General features: G+C 40.2%; 1 protein-coding gene across 3 annotated transcripts in view; it reads left to right on the top strand.

Moving 5' to 3' along the window:
• ELOVL7 (ELOVL fatty acid elongase 7) overlaps window positions 1-18,076 on the top strand; it is a 70,599-nt gene that overhangs the window by 21,038 nt on the left and 31,485 nt on the right. The window contains exon 2 of one of the 3 annotated variants that reach the window (XM_036848207.1): window positions 15,303-15,387. The exons of the other annotated variants lie outside the window; for them this stretch is intronic. The gene's annotated coding sequence lies outside the window, so the exon portion shown is untranslated. The remainder of the gene's footprint in view (window positions 1-15,302; window positions 15,388-18,076) is intronic. 3 annotated transcript variants of the gene reach the window in all.

Below are 18,076 nucleotides of genomic sequence, written 5' to 3'. Positions count from 1 at the left end.
CATGGACATTTCGGAGGGGCGGGGGTGGGGTGGGGTGGGGTGGGGTGGGGGCGGGGAGGTGGGAGCATTGTTTTGCCAACCCTATTAGTAATTGTCCACCAAGTCGTGTGGAGGTTATGATCATGTTTCTTAATTGTTTGTAAATTCCAGCACCTCCCATTTGTACAGGGGAGCACAAGGAGACTAAGGCTGGCCCAGGGTCAGAAGGAAATGGGAGCAGAGAGAGATCACAGTCATTCAGTGTCTACTCGTTCTTCCAATCATCCATCTTTTTATCTATCCCATCCATCCATCTATCCATCTCTCCCATCCATCCCATCCAGTCATCCTTTCAATCTGTTATTTATTAATGAACATTTGAGTGCCTGCTTTGTTTTAAGAGTGTATGCTAGGTTGGGAAATGAGGAAGTGAGTGAGCTACAAAGATAAATGACACCTGATTTCTGTCAGCTGGTTTTCAGTATATTGAAGTCTACATCAAGTTTTTATAAATCCATACCATCTACTGCTGAGTTTGACTTGTTTGGATAGTGTTTTCTTCCCTGCTTAGTGAATCTGTTTTTAGCATGCTTTAGCTTCAAGCCCTATACCAAGGACTCAGTAAATGTGCGTGATTATGATCATTACTGCTTGGCTCACTCCCTTCTATGTGTGGCCATAAAGTTTAGGGAACATTAATAAATATAGATGATTGTTGTGTTAATTTTTAACTTTATTAAGATAAGTAACCATTGTTACCAATATCTTACCAACCTTTCCAGAGATAAGGAAGTATTTATCTTGTACCTGGCATTAATTATGTTTTTTAGTGATTATTCCATAGCAGCTTTGATAAAGCTACTTCATTCCTTTTTATATCTACATAGTGTTTCCTGGTATGAATATGCCACTTTTTTAACAAGTCTCACATTGGTGGGCATTTGGTTAGTTTCCACTTCTTTTGCTATTAAAAATCGTAAAAAATCTTCTATGTGTACCTTTCACACAAGTGTTCAGTATATACCTAGAATATTTGCATTGCAACAGATATTGCCAAATCACTCCGACAGAGGTTGTACCAGTCTAAATTCCCACCGGCAATGTACAGGGGTGCCTGTTTTGCTATACCTTGGCCAGCAAAGTATGTAATCAGACTTTATTTAATAAAGTAAAAATGGTATTTCACTCTAATTTAACTTTGAACTTGTTACATTGCTGAGTGAGGTTGGATGTCTTTTTTGCTTATATTTTAGAGTTATTTCTATTCCCTTTTCTATAAACTATTCATATCTTTTATCCATTTCTCTGTCAGGTTGTTGGCTTTTTTCTTATTAATTTGCTGGCATAAGCTGGGACAAAGTGAGAGACTGGCATGGACATATATACACTACTAAATGTAAAATTGATACCTAGTGGGAAGCAGCCGCATAGCACAGGGAGATCAGCTCAGGTGCTTTGTGACCACCTAGAGGGGTGGGATAGGGAGGGTGGGAGGGAGAGAGACACAAGAGGGAAGAGATATGGGGATATATGTATATGTATAGCTGATTCACTTTGTTATAAAGCAGAAACTAACACACCATTGTAAAGCAATTATACTCCAGTAAAGATGTTAAAAAAAAATTTGCTGGCAGTCTTCATATATTGAGGAAATTAGCCCTTTGGGAGATGAGATGCATCTATTTTTCTTTCTGTTTGACTTGTCTTTTGATTTTGTATATAATTAGGCTTTTGACATGCACAAATATTTAATTTTAGGTGGGTTTTACATCTTTACAAACTTCCAACTGTCACGGTTGGAAAGGCCTTCCTCTTTTCAGTATTATAAAATAATTATCTCAGGTTCACCAAGTATTTTTTTAACTTTTTATTTTGAAATAACTGTAGATTCACAGGAAGTTGCAAAATTAGTGCAGAGAGATCTTGTGTACCCTTTACTGAGTTTCCCTCAATCACCAGGTATTTTTATAGTTTCATTTTTTTATGTTTCAATTTTTGATGCATCTGAAATTTATTTTGGTATGAGCTGTGGATTCCAATTTATTTCTTTCCAATTGGTTACCCATTTGTCTAACTTTATTTACTGAATCATCTATATTTTCCCCAGTAATTGAAAATGCATACATATCAATCATGTGCTAAGTTCCTGCATATACTGGTTAATCTTTCAAATTTTTATAGTATCACAACTTGAAGAGAAACTGAACTGTCACTGTATATTTTTCCAAAAGCTACATGTTGAGATGACCAGAGCTGGCCTTGTTTCAGAATCCTGTTATGGTATAATTTGGCCTGTTTGTCTAGAATTAACTTTGTAGTGCTGTGGGTTGTGCTGGGATTCAGGTGAATAACATTCACTCCTTGGCCTCCAGGAGATCATTTTATCTTATTGATCCCAATCTGTTGAAGTAAGGCCTTTAGACTGTGTAGTGCTTAAGGTTAAATCATGCAATTAACTTCACAAAAACTTTCGGAGGGATGTATATTACCTCCATTTTGTAGATAGGAAATAGCACTCAGATTAAAATTGCCCAGACCTCAGGTCTAGAGCAAGTTGTCAGAGCTCAGACAGCTTCTGGCCTTATGATTAGTATTATCCCACACTGTTCCAGGACATGCCTCAGACCTGCCCGAGGTGTCTCTTTACTCCATGGATCTGAGATAAAAACCGACATAACTTCTAGGCTGCAACATAACTCCATTTTTCCATCTCTGCCTTAGCAAACCTAAATCACCGTTTTTAGTTCTTGCTTTCCAATGAAAAGACTAAGCGAAGACAGATAACTTTTCCAAGGTTTTTCTGATTTCACTCTGAGTGATGCTAAAGGAAAAATAAAATACTCATCTGCTTATTTAGTTATCTGAATTTAAGGAGTAGATTTAGATAATTCTTAAATTCTTTCTCAGCTCTGCGATTCTAGATATATGTTTTTTATCTGGCTAGTATTTTCCATAGTTTTATGTGCCTATATAGGAGGGAGTGAACAAAAGCATTTAAAGAATGACAAGTATTTTCATGTGGGTTATTTAGAGGGAAAACATGCTAGAAATTCTTTAATCCAATTAAAATCACATCTGTTAGGGGAAGTCCTGTAGGCTGGTTATTGTGTAATATAATAGGAGTCTTGATTTCAGTTCATTACATTAGCTTGCTAGCATATACTTAAAGGCCACCCTTTAAAACTGTCTGTGTGCTTTGAGTTTAAGGTTATCAATTCACACACCCTGTACGGTCCACTTACAATTTCTGTTAGCTGCAGTGTTAGTCCATGTGATGCTTTTCATGGGATAGGGATTTTAGGACAAGTAAAGCAGGTGAGTCTCCAGCTCTGAATTTTCCACTTAATGTTAAGAATGATCACTGTAGCAAAGTAAGGTCTTCCAGATGATTTTGCCCACTTCTCTTGGAAGCCGTGTCTGTGTGTGGTCGCTGTGGACAGTCCCCACACTGGCCAATTTGGATATCTAGATACATAAATCATTTCATGTGTTTGGTGGGGAAGAGTATATTCTTAGGGTCTAGTGAATTAATACAAGGCCAGCCACACCCAAGAAACTGGCTCATAAACTAGAATCCCAAGTCATTCATTTAAAACTGGTCATATACGTAGATAAAGCCAAGATGGAGTAAATGTGCAAGTGGATAATCCTGCTCAGGAGATCCAGGTCTAGGTGAGAAGATTGTTTGGTAAAATTAAAGCAAAAATATCTAATTCTGTTCTCCTCTCTAGAGATGATTCTTTCTTTTAAAACCTTCATTCACAACACCCTTCTATGCAGGGCTGGAAAACCTAGTAAGTGCTTTGCCAACTGTGTTTTTGAGACTTTGAGGGGACCTCTGTTGTTCAGTTTGCATTCAGTTTTACATCACCTTCACTAATTTAAACAGACCTGTCACAACCTACAGGTGTACATACCTCAGAGATATCACAGGTTCAGATCCAGACCACCACAATAAAGCGAATATGGAAGTAAAGGGAGTCATATGAATATTTTCATTTCCCAGTGCATATAGAAATTATGTTTACACTATACTGTAGTCTGTTAAGTGTGTAACAGCATTATGTCTAAAAAATGGACGTGTCTTCATTAACAAATACTTCATGGCTAAACAACGCTAACCGTCATCTGAGCCTTCCGTGAGCCATAGTCTTCTTGCTGGGGGAGGGTCTTGCCTCCGTGTTGATGGTTGCTGACTGGTCAGGGTGGTGGTGGCTGAAGGTTGGGTGGCACTGGCACTTCCTTGAAATAAGACAACGATAAAGTTTGCCCCATCAATTGACTCTTTCACGAACGATTTCTCTGTGGCACACAATTCTGGTTGATTGCATTTTATCCGCAGTAGAACTTCTTTCAAAATTGGAGTCAATTCTCTCAAGCCCTGCTGCTTTATCAGCGAAGTTTATGTAATTCTAAATCCTTTGTTGTCATCTCAGCAATCTTCACAGCATCTTCACCAGGAGTAGATGCCATCTCAACAAACCACTTTCTTTGCTCATCTAGAAGAAGCGACTCCTCAACCATGAAAGTTTTATCATGAGATTGCAGCAATTCAGTCAGATCTTCAGGCTCCACTTCTAATTCTAGTTCTCTTGCTGTTTCCACCACATCTGCAGGGACTTCCTCCACTTAAGTCTTGAACGCTTTCTTGTCATCTGTGAGAACTGGAATCAACTTCTTTCAAACTCCTGTTAATGTTGATATTTTGACCTCTTCCCATGAATCACAAATGCTCTTAATGGCATATAGAATGGTGAATGCTTTTCAGAAGGTTTTCTACTTAGTTTATCCAGATCCATTAGAGGAATCACTATGACAGTTATAGCCTTATGACATGTATTTCTTAAATACTAAGACGTGAAATTCAAAATTACTCACTGGTCCATGAGCTGCAGAATGGATGTTGTGTTAGGAAGCATGAAAACAACATGAATTTCATCTTACATCTCCATCAGAGCCCTTGGGTGACCAGGTGCATTGTCAATGAGCATTAATACTTTGAAAGGAATCTTTTTTTTCTGAGCAGTAGGTCTTAGTGGTGGGCTTAAAATATTCAGTAAATCCTGTTTTCAACAGATGGGCTGTCATCCAGGCTTTGTCTTTCCACTTATAGAACACAGGCAGAGTAGATTTAGCATAATTCTTAACAATTTTCAGAATGGTAAATGAACCGAGGGTTGAATTTAAAATCACCAGATGCATTAAGCCCTAACAAGAGAGTCACCCTGTTCTTTGTAGCTTTGAAGCCAGGTATTGACTTCTCCTCTGTAGCTGTGAAAGTCCTAGATGGCATCACCTTCTTATATAAGGCTGTTTTGTCTCCATTGAAAACCTGTTTAGTGTAGCCACCTTCGTTAATGATCTTAGCTAGATCTTGGTAACTTGCTGCAGCTTCTCTATGAGCACTTGCTGCTTCACCTGGTGCTTTTACAATGTGTTATGGAGGTAGCTTCTTTCCTTAAACCTCATGAACCAAACTCTGCTAGCTTCAGACTTTTCTTCCACAGCTTCCTCACCTCTCTCAGCCTTCACAGAACTAAAAAGAGTTAGAGACTTACTTTGGATTAGGCTTTGGTTTAAAGGAATGTTGTGGTGGTTTGATGTTCTATCCAGACGACTATAACTTTCTCCATATATACAATAAGGCTGTTTGGCTTTCATATCATTCATGTGTTCACTGGAGTAGCACTTTGAATTTTTTTCAAGAACTTTCCTTTGCATTCACGACTTTTGGCCAACTGGCACAAGAGGCCCAGCTTTCAGCCTTGTCTTGGCTTTCAACCTGTCTTCCTCACTGAGCTTAATCACTTCCAGCTTTAAAGTGAGAGATGTGCAATTCTTCCTTTCACTTGAACACTTAGTGGCCATTGTAGGGTCATTGTATTGATAGGTTCACAATATTGCAGGGTTATAAATGGGCATAATTTCAATATTGTTGTGTCTCAGGGAATAGGGAGGCCTGAGGAGAGGGAGAGAGATGGGGGAATGGCTGGTTGGTGAAGTAGTCAAAACGCACACAACATTTATCGATTAAGTTTGCCATCTTATCTGGGTGGGGTCATGGCACCCCCAAATGATTACATAGTAACATCAAAGATCACTGTTCACAGATCACCATAAAAAATACAGTAATAAAGAAAATGTTTGAAATATTGCAAGAATTACCAAAATGTGGCACAGAGACACGAAGTGAGCAAGTGCTGTTGGAAAAGTGGCGCTGATAGACTTGCTCAACTCAGGGTTGTCACAAACCTTCATTTTGTAAAAAGCACAGTATCTGTGAAGCAAAATAGAATATAGGCTGATGAAACAAGGTATGCCTGTATTTTGATGAACTGCTAAACTGTCTTCCACAGTGGCTGCACCATTTTACGATTCCAACAGCAATATATGATTGTTCCAAATTCTCCACATCCTCGTCACCGCTGGTTGTTGTCTGTTTTTTTTTTTTTAAATAAATTTATTTATTTAATTTATTTATTTTTGGCTGCGTTGGGTCTTCGTTGCTGCGCGCGGGCTTTCTCCAGTTGCGGCGAGCGGGGGCTACTGTTCGTTGCGGTGCGCGGGCTTCTCATTGCGGTGGTTTCTCTTGTTGCGGAGCTCGGGCTCTAGGCGCGCGGGCTTCAGTAGTTGTGGCTCACGGGCTCTAGAGCGCAGGCTCAGTAGTTGTGGCGCACGGGCTTAGCTGCTCCACAGCATGTGGGATCTTCCTGGACCAGAGCTTGAACCCGTGTCCCCTGCATTGGCAGGTGGATTCTCAACCACTGCACCACCAGGGAAGTCCTTGTCTGTCTTTTTGATGATAGCCATCCTAGTGGGTGGTTGTCTGGTCCGCTTCGGAATCCCAGCATAGGGCCTGCTATGGTGTTGATAAATGTTGGTTGATTCCCTAAGTATGTTTTGCCATCTTGCTCCTCTTAGCACCCTCCACACTGGAAAGCTGTGTGCTGCAGTAAACAAGCATAGACCAGGGTCCTGTTGAACTTTGAATACCTGCTCTGCAACATAGTAACTGTGTGATCGGGAACAAATTACTTAACATCTCTCCAGCTTTAGTTTCCGTATCTGTGACCTGAAGATTATGATACCTTTTTCCTAGGGTTGGTGTGAGGATTAAGTAGATAATGTGAGTGAAACATCTAGCACAGGACCTGACCCAGAGCCCTTGATAAGTGGACACTGTTGATATTCTGTTGTTATTCTCTTGGATAACTTGGGTAGCAGCTCGCCCTACTCCCTTGCCTCAGGACATAGAGGCAACAGTTGATTTCAGATGCCCCTAGTTGCACTGCCTGTGGTATGCTGGGTCAGCTCCCTTTCTTTCTTCAAGAAAACTCCCTGCAAATCTCCTCACAGGATCTGTTAATACCTCTTCAGTTTTTTTTTTTTTTTTTTTCCCTCTTCAGTTTTTGAGTAAAACTTACTGAGGTCTGATGAGATAGCTGACTGTCATTTGTGGTTTTGCTTCTTCCTTGGGAATTTCTGCTTAAGGTTTAACCGACCCATTTCATAGATTTGCTTGCTTCTATTAACCCATTATTAAAAGGGCATTCCTTTCAGAAGTACCAGTTTTTAAAACTTTAATAAAAGCAGCTTTTTTTTTTTTTTTTTAATTTAATTTATTTTTACTTTTGGCTGTGTTGGGTCTTCGTTGCTGCGCGCAGGCTTTCTCTAGTTGTGGCGAGCGGGGGCTACTCTTCGTTGTGGTCCGCGGGCTTCTCATTGCGGTGGCTTCTCTTGTTGTGGAGCATGGGCTCTAGGCATGCGGGCTTCAGTAGTTGCAGCACTGGGGCTCAGTAGTTGTGACTCGCGAGCTCTAGAGTGCAGGCTCAGTAGTTTTGGCGCACAGGCTTAGTTGCTCTGTGGCATGTGGGATCTTCCCGGAGCAGGGCTTGAACCCATGTCCCCTGCATTGGCAGGCGGATTCTTAACCACTGTGCCACCAGGGAAGCCCTAAAAGCAGCTTTTTAACTGCAAAAATCCCTGATAATGAGGATTCCAGGTTGGCACGGGTTGATTTGGGCAACTGAGAAAAGTCTTTCCGACCTTTGTCAGAGAAGTTGCTTAGCAGAACTTGTTGCCATCTTGCTTTTGAACCTCTTGGTTAATTTATGAAAGCAAAGGAACTGCTTTCATCTGAGACACACAGTGGCTGAGTTCCTGTGGCAGGAAATGTTTGTCCTTACAAATCTCATACACAGTGGTCACAAGGGAGACCTTGGTATTTTGTTTTACTTGTTCATGCTTTATGGTGATTTCACAATTGTTTCAGGGTTTTTACCTGAGAGCTAAAACAAACAAACAAACAAACAAACAAATAAATAAGAAAGACACACTTGCCCTTAGGGATAGTCATTATTCAGCCTCAGTCTGTCTGGTTTTTTTTTTTTAATTTATTTATTTATGGCTGTGTTGGGTCTTCGTTTCTGTGCGAGGGCTTTCTCTAGTTGTGGCAAGCGGGGGCCACTCTTCATCATGGTGTGCAGGCCTCTCACTATCGCGGCCTCTCTTGTTGTGGAGCACAGGCTCCAGATGCGCAGGCTCAGTAATTGTGGCTCACGGGCCCAGTTGCTCTGCGGTATGTGGGATCTTCCCAGACCAGGGCTCGAACCCGTGTCCCCTGCATTGGCAGGCAGATTCTCAACCACTGCGCCACCAGGGAAGCCCCTAACTGTCCGGTTTTATCTGCCTCTTCCCCTCTTAACAAATCCTTGTGTACTATACAGTTAGACTAATGGTTTTTTAACAAGCAGCCTCTGAAATTTCTAAGTCCCCATTTCTGTTAGTAGAAAAAATGATAGGAGCAAAACCAAACAGCTGATAACTTTTGAGGTTCAGAGAGAGGGGAGAGGACAGGTGGGAAATAGCTTACTGGAAAGAGAGAGAGAGAGAGAGGGAATGAGGGAGGGAGAGAGAGAGAGAGGGAGAGAAAGATTTTAACATTAGAGTAGTAGGGAGTGGTGGGAAGTAAACTGGAATCAGATAATGGAGCTGAGAACTTGGGACTTGATGTGATTTATAATGGGATGTCCCTGTAGGTTCTTGAGGAGGGAGAAAATATAATAAAAGTGGTATTTGAGGCTGATTTTTTTTCCTAAGCATGAATCTAAAGGAAATAAGCATGGAGGCAGGAGTTGTCCCAGCCTGGGTGCAGTAATACAGGGTGAAGTGGAGTTTTGGTTGTTAGCATGAAAATGGTGGAGAAAGGTTTCATCTAAAAAAAAATTCAAATTAATTTGTAGCAGTTTGCAAGTTAGAGATGAAAGAGCAGAGTCAAAGATGAGTCTGGTGTTTTATATCGGAAGAAAAGTCAAGCCATTAACATTGGTGTAGGTATTGGATAAAGAAGCCAACTGGTGGAAAGTAGAAGTTGGGCAAGATGAGTTCCTTTTGGGATTAGTTAGGTTTTCTGTGACAGTGGTATGTCCAAGTTATAATGTTTATGGGCAGTTGCAAATAGCAGCCTCTGGCATACATGAAAGGTTAGCTCAGAGTGTAGATTTGAAAGTCATTACCATAGTAGTAAGAGCAGGCAGATAACAAGAAAATCCCACAGATTGAGGGCAGAAAGCCCCAGTGCAGGAGCGTGAAGATAGGAACCAGCAGAACAAAATGATAAAGAGCTGACTGATGGAAAGGCATGAGGCCAGTTAGAAAAGTGCTATGTTCTGAAAGCCGAGGTTAGGGTTTCAGGAAGGAAGGACGAAGTCAGAATTGTGGGATGGCAGGGAAATCAGCATAGATAAGAACTCAGGAAAAGCCTTTGGGTTTAGCAAAAGGGGGATCTCTAAACTTTGCGTATGGCTCCTGTGAGCAAGGACACCTTTAACCAAGAGAGATGGTTGTCTGAGGACAGTCACACCCTCCATCAAGCACCCTTTAGAGACAGTAGGGTCTAGAATCTCCACCGTGATGAATCACAGTATGTCAGATCTACTCAAGAACAGTCCCTCTCTCTTATTTCATTATCATAGGCCTAGCCCTTATTTTTTCCATTTGGATTGCGTCCCAGCATGGCCAGGGGCTTGTCACTGTTGTTATTGATTTACCAACAGAGGCCACAACCAGTTAAACTTTCTCCTATCACAACACATGTCTTATGATGAAGATTAAATATATACCAAACAATAAGTTTGGCTCTCTGTTGTCAAACTTATTGGCAAGGCTCCTTTTGCTACTTTATGCTCTTTCCTTTTAAGTTTTTATTGTTTATGTTTCTCATTTTACCTTTTTTTCCTAGAACTTGTCTTGGATTAAGATTGAGATTAGATAAATAGAGAAGCATTCTTAGAAGAGAATAAAGGAGAGCTAGGGTCATTAGAAGGGTAGGTTGACAGTTGTGGCTGGGAAGGGATTTTACAGAGTAATGAAAAGAGGCTGCATTGTTACTATCCTCAGCCTTGGAGAACTCTGTGAATGATGTTTGACTGAGAGGTGTAAGATCAACACACTTAATAAAAGCATGAGTCAAGGTTATATTCCTAAATTTTATTTGGAGGAATCACAAACTCTACAGCTCAGAATTAGCTAAAGCTAATTTAACTATACTATCTTCTATACTCTATAATACATAATATTTCCAAACACAACTTCCGACCTTAAATGCTGTTTCTCCCCAACCAACAATTCTCAGTTCTGCATTTCAGTATCTTCCCCCAGAAGTGAATTTCAAGTTTTTAAGTCTGTCAGAACTGGTGGTAGCACCTGGTACCCCAAAGGTGGAGCCTGGCCTCCTTCCGTGCGACACTGAGACACCAGTAGGCACGTTGAGGTTTCTGTTTAACTTCACATCTCAGCAGGGTGCGGTGGACACCATGACGCCCTCGGACACAGCACTTTACTCAGACATTCATCAAACACTACACGTCTCACAGGATCAAGAATTTGGCAACTGACAGTCGTCTGTATTAACTTTCATAAAAACAGGCTTATCTTTTCTTATTCCTGGACATATGGCAGTTCTAGAAGATGGTGCTGCACACGCTGTGGTTTATTTGTCAAGGGAATTCCTTCAAGCCACGAGGATTTCATTAAAAGGTCACAATTCAAATGAGTAAAATGCAAGTAATCTTAATTCTAGAGTTAAAAAGAAAAAAAAAAGTACAGCTGACCTTTAATGAAAACACATTCCTCAAGTTTTTCAGAATCAAATCCCATTAAAGGAAATCTTTTGAGACCATCAAGTACAGCCCCTCAGTAAAAGGCAAAAAGCATAAATAAATCCAATTAAACTAAGTAATTGAGAAGCTGACCTTGTCATGTGAGATATTTACAGATAAATATGGCTTATTTCCTTATGCTTTAACTTAATTTGAAGCTGAGAAAATTGGATCTTCCTGCTAGCCAGTGCAACAAAATGTAAACATCAGCTCTGATCATTTACTTGATTGATTGATTGATTAATACCATGGATTTTTTTTTTTTTTGCCTCCCCTCCCCTGGTTTAGTTCTGTATGAGATATAAATCTGCATAAGACACCCCTCCCACCCTACTCCACAAGAACTTACAAGAGTTTTAAGTGATGGAAAACATGTCTACAAATAAAATTAAATGCAGTGTGATGACTATCAAATATAGAGTGTCAAAATAATTGACAAGCAGGAGTGTCAAAATAATTGACAACCAGTTTGGCATGAATGTCCAACCCACCAGATAGAATGCCACCCGTGAAAAACTGACCTGGACATCCCAATGCACAAGAGCGAAATACTAGTACTGGTTTTATATACTGTGCTGTAGGATTGCATATAATTTGGATAATTCCATAATTGATTCAGCTGAATAGTAGTATATGATAATGGGCTAATCTATCATCAGTTTTGGACAGAACAATATTTCTAACATCATTAATTCTTTATACAGAATCTCTTTAAGCAGATGTTTAGATAAGCAGTAGACAATAGCTAAGCAGTAGGCTTAGAAAAACTCATATGTGTGAAAAGCCTGGAATGAATGGATGAATTCATCTTCTCTCGTCCCCTTCAGAAGGGATTCTAATGTCACTGTCTTCACCCATGAGTGTGAAATGAAGGCGTGTATTAAGTATTAATACATAGCAGAGCGAAAAATCCTAGGGGCACTGCCCCAGACTGGGCCATCCTGCTTCTGTTGTTCTGCCCCAAAACGTTTTCCTTCATATTGTAAGAAATGCTTTATTTCATTTTCTTAAGTACCTAAAATACTCACTTAAAAATCCATTTGTGTTAACAAGCAGTGTTTCCCTACCTGTAATTGAAGGACCCCTGGAATGATATGATCGCCTTCTGGGGAGGCCCTAGAAATAGGCCTTTTCAACAAGTATCTCAGGAAGGTCTAATGCACATTAAAGTTGAAGAATTACTCTCTTGTTCTGAATAATCATGAAATTCTTTTCTTTCCTGTATCTAGCCAATGTGAGTTGCAATTTAATGAACTGACTTTTTGTCTGTTTGTTTGCGGAACTAGGTAGTTGTGTACTTGGAACATTTTTGGTGGGGTTGAGGCCTTGGTAGATAGGGGATTTAGGGCTGAATGAGATCTCTGGGTATAAGGTATACCCAAATACATCTCATATACTCAGGTTGTATTCTCATTTTTAAAGTGTTATTAAGTATCTATACCAAGATTCACTCCACCTTAAAGGTGTGTGCCATTCCCAAGGGACACCTTTAAGGCACCTTTCTCTGCTCACCAGTTAAGTGTGGGGCCTCCATCATCAGAATCTCTCTATCATTCCCTTCTCGAGCTGGAGAAGGGAAAGATTAGGATTAGTCCATTTGCTTCTCTTCAGATTTGGGGGTGCTTGTGCAAGTTCTCAGGCTCTTTTGCAACAGCAGTACAGCTGGGGAAGAGGCCGTGTCGGGTTAGGAGCTCTGCCATCCTATTGCTACTCTGCGCCAGAGCCTTTCCTGGACCACAACTTTTTTGAAATTTAAAACATTTGTCTGTGTCCCTTCCTTATTTGGTTCCTTCTGTGAAGTTTTGTGGCTATTTATTTATTTATTTACAATTCATATTACTTTTTTTTTCATTATTTGGAGGGAGGTTCTACCAGGCAACTTTATTCTGCAGATTTCTGACTGTTGCTTCTTTATGTTTTTCCCTGGCTTCTCTTTCTGTTTTATAAACATGGGTGTTCACTGAGAAGGTGCCCTTTGCCGTGTTTCCTCCTGCATTATTTATCACAGAAATGTATTCTGCTCCCATGTTATCACCTCTCTTTATTTACAGTTAATGATGACCTTAATCCTGAGCTCTGATTCTGGGTGTTTCTCCAAGTTGGCTGAACATTTTCACTTATTGTATTAGTTTGCTAGTGCTGCTGTAACAAAGTTCCACAAACTGGGTGGTTTAAATAACAGAAATTTATTGTCACACAGTTCTGAAGCCTAGAAATTCAAAAGCAATGGGTTGGCGGGGTTAGTCCCTGCTGAGGTTGTGACAGAAGGGTCTGTTCCAGGCCTTTCTCCTTGATTGGTAGATGGTCATCTTCATGTTCATATTAGGTTCTTATACGCATGTCTATGTCCAAATTTCCCCTTTTTATAAGGACACCAGTCGTATTGGATTAGGGCCCACCCTAATGATTTCGTTTTAACTTGATTACCTCTATAAAGACCCTATTTCCAAATAAGGTCACATTCTGAGGTATTGGAGGTTAGGATTTCAACCTCCTATATGAATTTTCAGGGTCACAGTTCAACCCGTAACACTTGATTGTTCACTTCATGCCACAAATATTTTCTGCTACATGCCAGGCAGTGGTCTAGGCGCTTGGGAACATAAAGATAATTAGGCCTAATCTCTTCCTCTTGATGAGCGAAAAGATAAGAATTAATAAACAGGCATTTTCAATACTGTACAATAAGTGTTATCATAGATGAGACGAATTGTTATGAGAACACCTTAGTGGTACAGCTAAGCCCGACTGAGTGAATCAGGGGTGGCATCTCGGAGGAAGCAATGCTTATGCTGGATTCTTCCCAACAGAATGCAATCACTGCATTATTATTCTCCCTGCTTCCAAACCACACCCTCAGTCACCCAGCCCTGGACTCTACCACCCAGATAATCTTTGCAAGCACCACTTTGCTTAAGATATTTCTCGGTTGAGAAACCTGTAATGACTCTTACTTTGTCAACAGAGCTAAGTCTAAAAAATTCTTTAGCTTGGCTTTTGGGTCGTCCACAATCAAGTACCAACCCTGGAATCTACCTTTCCTGTGTTGACCTTTCTATTGTTCCCCTCTTTCACTCTGTGCACTATCAAAACAGACTAACAAACATTCTGGAAACGCAGTTGGAGATTTTCTATAATTTTGAGAAGGCAAGGTTTTGGTTTTGTTTTCTACTATATCACTGGCACCTAAAGCAGTGCTTGACCTATAACAGATACTTAAGAATATTGGTTAAATAAGCAAATGAAAGAACTTTCCCCTGGAGGTCCCTCTGCTTGTGATGTGTGCCTCTCCTCTGTCCCAGGTGCACACATTTTTGCCTATTGAAATATTATACTCAAGGTTCAGCTCATATGCTCTCCTCCATTATGCATTTCTTCTGGGTCACATGTCCCAGATGTGAACCTTCATTCCGAGAGGCTGTAGTTGTCTGTGTGAACTGTTCACGTGACCCTGCATTCTGCTTTGCATTTTGGGTATCTGTTTAGGCGTTTATTTTTTCTTCCAAACTGAAAGTTGTTTGAATTCAGGGACCGTATTTTAAAAATCATGTTGTATCCTGTTCAGCACTTCCTTGCACAACAACGGATGCTCAAAAAATACTTTTTGTTTGAAGAGAAAATGAACGAGAGGGGTATCTCATTCATTTGAAACAAAGTGGAGAAGAAGGCCTAAGGGATGGAGTATTTGGTCTGGCCCCCTTGCCTTGCCTTGTTTTTCTGAGTTTATACTTCAAAATTAATTCAGCAGATATTTATCGAGCACCTACCCATTTTACTCAAGACATTGTACTAGGACTTAGATTACAAATAGGAATTAAACTGCCCTTGAGGTACTTATCACTTCTTCTAACAGAAAAATGAGTCCTATTGGTCCTGGTGGTCTCTTTAGTCTATTAGTCTAGTGGGTCATACGTATATAGTGTTATAGTTTCCAGAGGCATCTAATTTGTAGTTTTTCAGATGCTTTTCTCTTATCAGATTTATCGAATTTTCTAGAAGTCTCCCACATGTTGAGGCTGCCTGAGGGCAGGGCCCTATTTTCATCCTCCTATCCACTACTGCCTAGCACTGAGTTTACAGCTGCCGGTGATTTGAGCAGGTCCTTTATTTACCCTAAATGTTCTCTGACTCTTCTCTGAGTTGGCCTTGTCTCTCCAATTACAGAATGCTGTCCTGGGACCTGAGATGCGGCAAAGACACTGATTACTCTGCTTAGCCTGGGAAGTCCTCTGTTTTCATAAGAGTAATAGTAAGCACAATAAATAGTGCGTTTAGCATTTTGCTAAAGGTTTTACATGAATTGTATTTCCTAGTGGGGCTTTTTGCTAATATCGTTGGTTTCTAGGACTCTTTCATTTCTAACAAGTTGTCATATTAACATGTTGAGGCTGTTAAATGAATATCTAAACTAAAGTCTGTCTGCCTCGTACATACTCATGAGTCAGGATTATGTTTCAGAGCCAAAACAGGAATGTAATCTAATGTATGTAATAATGCATATAATGTGTGTGTGTGTGTGTGTGTGCATAAATATATATATTTTTATATATATAAAATATAATGTAAACCAGTCTGGTGGGTCATGCATATATAGTGTTATATTATCCAGAGGCATCTAATTTTAATAGGTCCCTCTATCAAGGGAAAGTGAAGATGTGAAAATCAAGATGAAATAATAGAATTGTAAGGAAAGGAGGGGATGGTAAGGATATTTGTTTTGAGGTCCTGCTTGACATGGAAAGTAGAACTCTTAAACCTGATTGAAGGGCAGATCTGAGTCTATTTATACAGAGAGAGTGTTAATATGTACTCCTATGTCATTGTTTATGGGAGTAGGAAACGCTCATTTTACTTAAACGTGCTGTATACCAGTGAGAACAACATTAAGTTTGTGGAAGTGGTAATAGCAATTACAAGTGTGAGTCCAACTCTATGCTGTCTGTGTTTATGGACTTATAGCATATTATCTGTATCATCAAAGAGGCAGTGGCACAAGGTAATTCCAAATAGCAGACATGTAAAAGTCACTGGAAAGTCTTATATGGTGTTGCAACACATGCTTAACTTATTAATCGTGTTTTGTTTAAACAAACAAAACAATCAAGATTAGTCTATCCTGAACACACATCACCAGGGTGAGCAGAGAGCACTTAGATGGGTGGGTTCCCTCTCAGACCTTCGGTTCACATCTGAAATATCACTCCAGAGTAATCACCTCAAGTCACAATTTAAGCAGACATTGTTTCTCAAAGCTAACCTCCCTTTCCTCCTTGTGGGTTAACCAACCAGTCTTCTGCCTTTTTCAGGCTCGTCCTTCCTCCCTGAAGCCATGTGCTTTCCCACATGTGCGGGGTGGGAGTGAGCACAATACCAATTACCCTATAGAAACCAGTGCAGGCCCAGTCCTTTTTCAGTGCTTGTTAAGTTTAAATAAGTTAAGTTTAAATATGGGCACTTGATACAATCCTGGGAGGAGGTGTTTAAGGGGCCTCTGGGAGCATCAGGAAATGTTTTAAACCTCCTAAAAAGAGACGCAAAGAAAAGACCCTTTTACTACTCTGGAAGAACGTGTATGAGAATGTGATATTTGGAATGACTGTCACCATCTTTTTCCACAAAAATGACAAAACAGAAATTTCAGAAGAAATTTTCCTACTTTTGGACTTCTTTTTCTGTGAGATAACACGTCCTTTTACTGCTTAAGCCATTTTGAGTTGTGTTCTGTTATTTGCAAATGAAAGCATCCTCCCTAATACTATAACATTCCCATTTGAAAAACAGAAAGTTAGGCATTTAGTATCTTTATTTGATGTTTGTGTTGATCAATTTTGTTTGCCTAAAAGACAAGGCTTATATTCTAATTTTCTGTAACTTACTAAGACCTAAGATGTAGCAATAATTTTCTCTTTTCACAAATGTTTGAGAACTTCAAGCTTATTTCACCCTTGAAATAGGAGTTTAGTTTCCCTACATTCTGGGTGTGTATGCTGACTCAAAGATCTTCCAGATTTCACATCTGTTGAAATTATTTTGAATCACCAGAGAAATCTTTTCCAATATTGATTGCACCTCCTGTTCCTGCCCTTCTTGACCCAGATACCTTATCATATCCTAGTGACATTCATTTTGAACCCCTTGTCATGAATCATGCCTATTCCTCATATTGTGGGTGTTGTCATGTCAGAGAATGGTTTATGCAGTATTAAGAAGTTCCTAAACCTGGCCCATCATCAGAGTCTCCCCAGACATACTAACTGAATCCAAATCTCCCTCTAGGTAATTATGACAGTCAACCAGGTCTGACAGCCACTTGTGTTAGGGTTATAGAAGAGAGGAAATTTGTACTGACCTGATCCCATACCTAAAGTAAATGGTTTCAAACCTCCCTTGACAAAGTCAGCATATAAGAACAAAATTTTATTTTGTTACAGCTTAATTTTTAATTTTAATAAAGCTTTCTTTATTCTTTGGGCGTGGTAGAAACCTATTTCGGTCAACTCTAAATGTGACCACCCCTCTGTCCATCACCTCTCAGCAAGTTAGAAAAAGCTTTTGCATAAGTTAGAAGCAGGGGTCCTTTAGTTTCCCTGTCCGCTGTCCACACTGCCATCCCCTGAGATGGCCAGGGTCCTACCAGGTCTTTGACCACTAGTCCATACAGGTCTGTGTTGTTGCTAAGCTACGATTCCTTCATTTTTTACAGCTCTTCTGCAATACTTCCACATCTATTGAGTGTACTCAGAAGACTTTCTGCTGCCCTTGCACCACGCTGGAGCAAGAGAAACTCTCTATGGATGCCTAAGGCCCCATCAGCCACCTCTTCCCGCTCTACCCAGGCAGCAGAGCCTGACCCCTTCTCCTCTGTTTCCATAATACTGCTTGGCACCTCACCAGGGCTTATTGCCCTTTTCTCTGAGATCTGCACTAATTGCTTTCCC

The sequence above is a fragment of the Balaenoptera musculus genome, chromosome 3, assembly GCF_009873245.2.
Source record: "Balaenoptera musculus isolate JJ_BM4_2016_0621 chromosome 3, mBalMus1.pri.v3, whole genome shotgun sequence".
Taxonomy (NCBI): Eukaryota; Metazoa; Chordata; class Mammalia; order Artiodactyla; family Balaenopteridae; genus Balaenoptera; species Balaenoptera musculus.
This window is presented reverse-complemented; position numbering and strand designations above follow the sequence as displayed.